This window comes from Miscanthus floridulus, chromosome 17, assembly GCF_019320115.1.
Source record: "Miscanthus floridulus cultivar M001 chromosome 17, ASM1932011v1, whole genome shotgun sequence".
Lineage (NCBI taxonomy): Eukaryota > Viridiplantae > Streptophyta > Magnoliopsida > Poales > Poaceae > Miscanthus > Miscanthus floridulus.
This window is the reverse complement of record NC_089596.1, coordinates 31,280,302-31,289,163: the sequence shown is the minus strand read 5'-3', so window position 1 is coordinate 31,289,163 and position 8,862 is coordinate 31,280,302. Positions and strand designations below refer to the sequence as shown.

General features: G+C 42.5%; 1 pseudogene; it reads left to right on the top strand.

Annotated features, from left to right (window-relative positions):
* The first annotated feature begins 2,868 nt into the window (after positions 1–2,868).
* LOC136517700 (uncharacterized) lies at positions 2,869–8,862 on the top strand (annotated as a pseudogene).

The window sequence follows — 8,862 nt, the reverse complement described above, 5'->3', positions numbered from 1 at the left end:
GGATGGGTCGTAGACGCCCGGACGCGATTTGCTAGCGCGGGTTCTGATGCGAGCGCGGAGGCGTCTGATGTGACGCGGGTGCAGGCGTTCGAGCTACGTCCGGACACGGGCCTAGGGCCGGACGTTCGGGCGCTAGCCCTGCCGAAAAAAGGGGCAGTGCTTATTTGAAGGTGACAGCAGGAATTTCGGCAATAGATTGAGCCTGATAAAAGAGGGTACAAAGAGAAAAAAAAAACAAGAAAATATATCTCCTTCGCTGCAAAATGTCTTCGTTCTGCTGCCATCTCGACCCACGAGAGGTTTCTTCATTGGAAGTTTCTCCTATTTCTCATGTTTCAGAGTATAATGTGTCAGTGGCATTGAAAGCTCAGTGGATGCCCTTTTGAAATGTTTTCGCCGTGCCCTTTATTTATTAGGAAAAAAAAGAGAAGAGGCCATACAAGTCACAGAAACCACATCATTTTTTGTACTACTTTCTTGTGGAGCCAAATGCCAAGAGCCACCCACCCAGCCAGGCTTTTGTATCCCCAGATGTCCGGCGATAAGCGTAACCATGTATCAGAAATTCTCGTGATACTTTGACCCAAACGAAACCAAGATCCTCATCACGCCTGGAAAACGAAAGAGACGAAGACGTCTAAACCCATGGGACTCTGCTCGGCTGCCGCTGCTGAGAAACGCCGGCGCCTCCCACCAACCGGAGCCGCAGTTTCTCTCTCGACCCGGGCGGGGACTAACCAACCGTGCACGAAGACCAGCTTCCTTCGCGTTCGCCTCTGACTGTCTTCTGCACGCAACTGCCATCCCATCCGACCGCAAGGCACCACCGACCTTCCAGGTTGCTTCTTCAAACAAAAGCCAGGTATGAACCGCGTGCCTGCCCTCTTTTCCTGTCACATGACATCACCGCGGTCAGAGTTCAGAAACGTCGTCGTTGCAACACGGGCAAGAAACACGAGCATGCATGACATTTTGACATTTTGACATTGGTTTCTGTTGTCCCAGTTACATTAATCTAGACGTTCAGTATCCGTGGGCTGGGCCTGCAGGGAATCCAGTTCGTCCGGTACACATGTTCCAGAATCCAGATGTTGGAATAAATAAACTTGCAATTGACCTTTTTGTAAAGAAAAGATTCCTCAAGGGAAATTGAAATTGCACACGCCCTATGGCCAATGAAATTATATATATGGAACTATGGAAACACCCTGTGATCGTCATCATCAGGAGCATGACATCAGAATCCTCTGCTGCAAATTCAGCTAACGTTTTCCCTTATCTGAATTTCTGATGGATGTACCGGCAATTCGTATATTACTCCCCCCTGGCCAATCATGCATGATTCCTATCTGAATCCATCGTAGTAGCGTAGGGTGATTAAGAAACATGCATGAACCAAAGAACTGCAGTCAATTTGTCACACCATAATATTCAGTATTTCCTGCAAACCGCGGGCACAAGATGGACCTGATGGTGCTCAAGATTCAAGTCAACAAAGATGGGAAAGCAGATCAGACCAAGGTCATGTCGTGCAGGTTTCCAGAATCCAGCCTCAAAGAACCTTCCATCATTTCTTTCAACTTTGAGTGGCAAAAAATATTAACAGGACAGGAGAGATTTTTCAGATTACTACCAAATTGTGAAGAGTAGTCATAGAATGAAACATGTGATCATTTGACGTAATCACATAGGCGGTAACAAGAATTATATAGTACTCCTGGAGCAGAGCATCTTTGTTTCTACAAGAAGAGCCCACAGTATGTACAATCCAACAGAAATGATAGAAAAAAAATCAGTAATAAAACTAATGCTCTTTTTTTTATAACGAAAAAAAACTAATGCTCTTTGTAGCGGAAACAACCTCTGACTGGAAATAGTTGACTGAGCGAGGGATATACCAAGCATTTGGGGTTTCACTCAAAATCAATGACTTGAGCCCATCAAACTGTTCTCTCATATTTGTGGAGGCAAAACTGTTCGCTCATATTTGTGGAGGCATTGTAATTGTATGCTTGTCCTCAGAAATGGATAAGCCATAATCAGCAATAAACCATACAAAGCTATTTTTAGGGAAGGAGGATAATCAGCAACATATTCGACCCAGAGCAACGTTTCAATGACCTGCCCTTGCTTATTCACAATCACAGCTATTTTATCCTTTTCTGGTGTATCATGAGGCTCATAAAAAGAAATAACCATCTTCAATCTCATGCAGACAATGGAAGGTCATGTAACTTAATAGATGGTTATTTCTCCATCACTCCAAAGATACTTCTCATCCAAACAGGGCCTAAACATTTCAATGAAATACCAACATGATGGGAATAAAACTGTAGCAATTAAAAAGAGCATGGATTCATCCATCTGATGAATAAATGCAAACTGAAAATAGAAGTCATATTTAGTTAGCTAGAAGGAATGGAGAAATTCGCTAGGGTGGGTCTGAGCATCCATGTACAACTCTCTCTAGGACGCCACTAAGGCGTGTTGTATTAAACTTTTTCTCTACCTTAATATAAAGACGTGCAAATCTTTTGCGTGATCGAGAAAAAAAAATCTTTTTGAAGTAAAAAGATTTGGATTTCTGCGGCTTGGAATTACTCTGGATGAATCAGGGTTCGAGTGGCTGACAGAAAAGGGAAAACAAACACCAGATTGAACTTTGCTCGGGTGTCAGTTTCCATCTAATGCTAACACTCAGTGAAGTCGATCCACTCTTGTCTGCAAGGTTTATATGCGCCCTGCTACTCTGAGATTATATGGGCCAAGCTACTCTGAGATTATATGGGCCCTGAGAGCAAGTTCAATAGGTAAAAATTGGCCCGGTTTCTCCTACGCTTTCACGTTTCGCAATCGACGCGAGCCGGTTTCTCCCCCATTCGTCTTCCACAAACCCCCAAAACCCTCGCGCCGCCGCCATGTCCTCGTCGGCGTCTCCGGCGAACCGCCGTCCCCCGGGCCCGCTGGCGCTGGGGCTGGAGTCGTCGGCGAACAAGATCGGCATCGGCGTGGTCTCCCTCTCGGGGACATCCTCTCCAACCCGCGCCACACCTACGTGACCCCGCCGGGCCATGGCTTCCTTCCCCGGGAGACCGCGCAGCACCACCTCGGGCACCTCCTGCCTCTCCTCCGCGCCGCGCTCGCCGAGGCCGGTGTGGCCCCCGCTGACCTCGCGTGCGTCTGCTACACTAAAGGCCCCGGCATGGGCGGACCACTCCAGGTCGCCGCCGCGGCCGCCCGCGCGCTCTCCCTGCTCTGGAGGAAGCCGCTCGTGGCGGTCAACCACTGCGTTGCGCACATCGAGATGGGCCGCGCGGTCACTGGGGCCGTGGACCCCGTCGTGCTCTACGTCTCCGGCGGAAACACGCAGGTTATCGCCTACAGCGAGGGGAGGTACAGGATCTTTCGGGGAAACCATTGATATCGCCGTCGGGAACTGCCTTGACCGATTCGCCAGGGTCCTTGAGCTTCCCAATGACCCTAACCCCGGCTATGACATCGAGCAGGTAAATTGTTCCATCAAATGCTAATTTGATTCTCCAATAGCTGTGGCTTAATGTTGTTTTAATTCTAGCTGTACATGCACATATATGCTTGTTTGTGTGAGTGTTTTTCTAGCTCGAAGCCTTGTCACCATCAGCCACTGCATCACATACATGTAAATGCCTTGGGTGGCAAACCATGAGGACTTTAGTATGTAAGGGTGTTTATGAGTCTGGGAGCTATTGGTGGAGCTTTGGTACCACCTCTTGAGCTTTTTACTGATCCTAGCCACTAGTATTTGGTTGGCAAACCACTAGCTATCAGTGGAGCCTTGGCTGGCAAACCACTAGTATTTTATTGAACAATTGACCCACACAACGAAATTCTTAGGCAGTTTTACTTATGCTGGCTGTGCATTTAGTGGCTAGTTTGTCGACTCTGTCAAATCAGTCGGGTTGTTGTACGTGTGGGCAAGATTACTTTTCTATGTTTGGTTGAAACATTGTAGGGATCATATGGTTATATTTTTGTATTGAGCTATACAATATGCTGGGCAGATCCTTTGTTGTTTTGTGCGACAGTGCTTGCGTAACGATGTTCTCCATGGATTTATTCAGTCTATGTGATCACTTGTGTTTCCTCATTTTCTCTTGAACTAACACATGTAGGCAGTCAAAACTATCTCAGTGCTATTTTGCCATCTCATACAATCAGCCAAACATAATTTAGCTTTTTATATACAGCTGAAGAACATGTATAGGGTGTTCGGTTTGAGAAAAGAGTCCATCATCTACCCATTCCACACTTTTTTTTTGTTTGGTTTGTGGAATGGAATAGGTTGATGCATCATCACCTCAGTCCTCACAAGCTAATAGTTAGTACTAGTATGAGGAATGGAGTCATTCTGCCAAATTTTAGTTTGGAATGGACTCATGATGCACTACCTCATCTAGGATGGTTTGATTCCTCAAACCAAACACCCTATTATTGTATGATCATGTCCAGGTCGAGTGCATCCATTGGGTTGTTTGGTCGTTTAGGCACTTTGACCTGTAATGGGATCATAATTAGCTTCATCCCAAGATTATGTACTCCGTTATTTCTCAATCCTTTATTAGACTATATTGAGACTAAATTTAGCTGACTGTTTGAAGTTAGGCTGCATGTATTGGGATGGTGTTTGGGTTGGCTGTATGTGCTAATTTATTTGAGTGGGAGGGAGCAGATGTTATTTGATATGCTGCATGTAACCATGCTGGATGACACTGTGGCAATAATGGGTATGGGTTGTGTGTTTCCATGTAGATGGAAGGATAATAGGCTTTTGAGCCCTGGAAGCCTTCCCATTTTATCCCTGGATATAGAGGGCTTGAGCTTATAGGATAATCCCAGGATGTCCCAATTTGTTTGGCCTATGTTCAGATTCAACTTCAACTTAGAGGCTAGTTGAAGGTGGAGATGGGCTAAACAGGTTGGAGCTTTATGATTAGTGTAAGCATATAAGCCATAAGGGTCTTCTTAGTCAAGGGCAATATCTGCTTAATTTATCTCTCTGTAAATTTACTAGAAGCTATTGCTACACTCTGTTTCTGGATTGCTGATTGACTTGTCATCGGATACATCACTAACATCAGTGCATGATAGTTTCTTATTTATACTTATGTTTGCATTGCAACTTTGCATCTGAATGTTACAAGGGTCTGTACATTCTGATTATCCCTCTGCTGCATGTCATCATTGGGTTAGCTATGTTTTGGAGGTCGATCGTTGTCAACGGGTGGCATGATGGGCCCTGCTCTCATGGAAAGGTGTGTGTTAGGATGGTAGTTAGGTATACATTGGTCTGTAGGATTGGCTGAAAGCATGGTAAACTGTAAATGATCTGTGATCTGAGCAGTGATTATATAAGTTATATTGTTTTATATGGTGTTATTCTTTCATGGAATCACCACAACCAGTCAGACACAGTAAAGGGATTTTGCTTAATCCCAGTCATAATCTTGATTATTTATTACAATTGTATGCCCATCAGCCAAAATAAGTGTCATTTTTGGGTTGTCTACAGTTAATGCATTCAACCTTTGATCACCAATATATTTTCAAATATTTTTATGAAACTTTTGAAAATGGGTATGGCTAGATTTGTCTTCAAAAGGAATATTGTAAGCTTTATATATTTAGCACTGGTAAATTAGCAGGCTTTATATTAGTAATTAATGGTCAAGATAGTGTCTTTGTGACCATGCAGCATTGCATCTGTTCTGAACAACACTTAGTTTTGACAGGATGTTTTTTTTAATAAGCTCATAAAAGCATTTTGCTATTTGTGCTGATCAAAGTTGGGCCAAACTATAGAGTCTCCTTCATGAAAGCCTGAAATGCTGCTAATTCAGTTCTCTTCCAAGACAGTTCACTTCTTACTTGATCCTAGAGGATAGTTACTGTTACTGATACTTATTACTTCCATTCATATCGCAACTAAAATCAAAATTGTGGTTCCTATGGTTTTATTATTCATAACATTAAGGATTCATCTTACTCAAGGTTTAAGCATTTTCCTTTTTGTCATAAAAAATTTCATTTTGACTTACTGGTACCTGCTTGCTGTAACTAGAAGTATAGAACTGCATTGTCTGCCTACCCACCTTACTTGGGCTGCTGCCTTGCTGGACTAGTTCCCGAGCTAGGAGTATTTTGGTCACCATCCTATTAGGATCACCACTAATGGCTAAATTGTGGTGGCTGAGTAGTGCCCAGCGCCTTGGCGACCCGGGTGGCTTCCTTTTAGAAAACTGATTATCTTTAACTTTTAGCTATGCTGAAATCATAATCATTAGAGGCCCATTCCACATAGCTTTGAAGTTCTTCAGTGCTATCTTATTTTACTCCATGTTCGTATCATAGGCAATATTGGGGATTCCTGCCATCACGTCAAAGATAATCTTGGTCAAGTTACAATGTTACATATCTTACTGTTTTTTTGCCTCTTCTGCTGTTTTTCTGTTGTTGCCTATTCACAAATATTTCAGTTATGTTAGCTTTAAGTTGTGGAAACTGGAAACCTCTCACCTTGATTAGCAATTTAACTTGTTTAGCAAACAGGATTTATTTCAGGAGTGGTAAATCATGGTATAATTCTTAATGCTTTATTATTAACATTGGCAACAATATGGATTCTGTCTGTGTGAATCTTTCAAGAGAGTACTGCTGAGGTAGTTCCACATGATATTGTTATCTACCATTCTACCTTCATTATTGTACTACCTGTTAGGCTGTCACCATTAGCATTTTTCTTCTTTCTTTTGTTTTGTTTTGAAGACATTTTCTCTTTGAACAGATTTATGTCTTTGTACAACATGGCACATTCTTTTCTCATCCTTGAGTTTGGTTTCTTAATGTACCGTATTTATTTTCCTTGTCCAACTTGCAAAGAAGGGAGAAAAATTCATTGATCTCCCTTATGTTGTGAAGGGTATGGATGTGTCATTTAGTGGCATATTGAGTTTTATTGAAGCTATGACGATTGAAAAGCTTAAAAATAATGAGTGCACACCTGCAGACCTATGCTACTCATTGCAGGTACTCGCATGCTCTTGACTTTCTCCCCCTTATGGATAATAATTGGTTATGCTTTGTTGACAGCGACACTGATGAAAGTCATAATTTGCGCAGGAAACTGTCTTCGCCATGCTTGTTGAAATTACTGAACGTGCAATGGCGCACTGTGATTCAAAGGACGTTCTTATTGTTGGTGGCGTCGGTTGCAATGAACGTTTACAGGAGATGATGAGGATTATGTTCTCAGAAAGAGGGGTAGGTTGTTTGCAACTGATGACCGCTATTGTATAGACAATGGGACAATGATTGCATACACTGGTTTACTGGCGTATGCACATGGTGTGACCACTCCCCTGGTGGAGTCGACATTTACGCAAAGATTCCGAACTGATGAAGTTCATGTGATTTGGAGAGAGAAGGAGATGCCGGTGCTAAATAACATCCATTCAGATGCAATGGCTGAAGTATCTAAAGATGAAGCCTCCATGCCGACACCAATCGTTGTAGATTCCTGAGGTACAATTGGCCTATACAATTATGTCTTGCTGCTAATGTTTTTTCATGATAGCTAATGCAATTTGGATTGCTGGAGACAATCCCTACCAATTACTCCCTCCATTCCAAATTATAAGACGTTTTGGCTTTTCTAGTTACATAGTTTTTGTTATGCACACATAGTTAAAGCAACGTATCTAGAAAAGCCAAAACACCTTATAATTTGGAATGGAAGGAGTACTTGACAATTCATGTGGAATTGTGGTTGATATGGTGGTGGGTGTGATCCCACTTCCCATGCGTTTGATTTTTCTACATGATGAATATGCTCTACAAATGAAGCTTTCTCACCAAGTGCACAAACCATGCTGTTAATTGCAAAATTATGCAACTTTTTTGGACAATATGAAACAGAAGGAACCATTACATATTTTTTATTTTTTTATGCTTCACTGCTTATCCTCATGTGTTTTATTTCTGAACAGTCACAACCCGACGAGCTAATGGTGGGTGTTTCTTTTCTGTCACAGGCAATAAATGCTTGTACGGGAAGGTCTAGAATCACTCCTGCATGTGATACCTTTGCTTGCTGATTGGGACTCCAGGCACATGGCAGGTGGCTCCGAATTGTTGTGCTGCTGTATGAACTGCAGCAGGTAAAATGAATATGTTGTATGGCTGACATACCTGACGATAGTTGACATGGATCAAACTTCACCAATCACCCTAACATTCTGGCTAGTTATTTTTCTTCATAGAGTGAACTTCTGATTGTTGTTAACCTTATAGACGCATTTCCACAAAGCTAGGTTAACTCCTAAGTTACTCTTGTGTTGGTAATCTGTTTCCGTTCTAAAGCAGTACCTTCCATGACGCTATGCAGATCATGGATACTGGATGCGTCTCTTGATTGCAAATGTGGCAAGGATAGTGGGTCATGCTCATAGAAGATGTGTTGGCATTTGGCAAGTTGTCTACGGACCGGGTGTCATTTATGTTGGGCACACATGCGACTGGTAGCAGGCCGTGAATTTTGTGACAGTATGACAGAAGATGCAAATCTGATTTGACAAGGAAAGTGGTTGTTGCTCATAGTGTGTGTTGGGCTGTTGTCTACGGCCCACGTGTTATTTATGTTGGACACGCATGCGACTGGAAGTGGGCTGTAAATTTTGTGACAGTCTAACGGAAGATTTGAAGTATTCTACCTTTAGTACTCATGTTATTTGAGTTTTATCTTTAATTATTTTTCTCACTAAAATATAGTTGTAATAGTGCATAATAAGTATCAGGTACAAAAATACTTATCAAGATAACTCTATACAT